Below are 432 nucleotides of genomic sequence, written 5' to 3'. Positions count from 1 at the left end.
TACCAAAAATTAAGCACATCAACAACGCATCAAATTTGTAATTTTCAACTTTACTGTAAAATAACGTTTCAAAAACTTATCAAAATCATAAAAATTTTAAAATCGAGTTAGCATTTCATTAACACATCAAAGTTTTCAATATTTATAAAATAACTTTTCTAAAATCCTAATAAAAATAATATTTATTTCTAAAATAAAGTGAAAAATATTTATTTATTTAATAAAAGTTTATATTTATTTTATCAAGTTTTTACAGTATGTTTATGAATTTCAATTATAATTAGGATACGTATGAGGTATGTATGCATATATTGAGGAATTTATTAAACTAATAAATAATTATTCTTCTTTATCTTAAATATTTATATTTATTCTAATTCCGTGCTGTTTATGGGACAACTAATGTACTTTTTATTATTTACATTCATATAA

The sequence above is a fragment of the Daktulosphaira vitifoliae genome, unplaced genomic scaffold (assembly GCF_025091365.1).
Source record: "Daktulosphaira vitifoliae isolate Bord-2020 unplaced genomic scaffold, ASM2509136v1 Scaffold_425, whole genome shotgun sequence".
Lineage (NCBI taxonomy): Eukaryota > Metazoa > Arthropoda > Insecta > Hemiptera > Phylloxeridae > Daktulosphaira > Daktulosphaira vitifoliae.
This window is presented reverse-complemented; position numbering follows the sequence as displayed.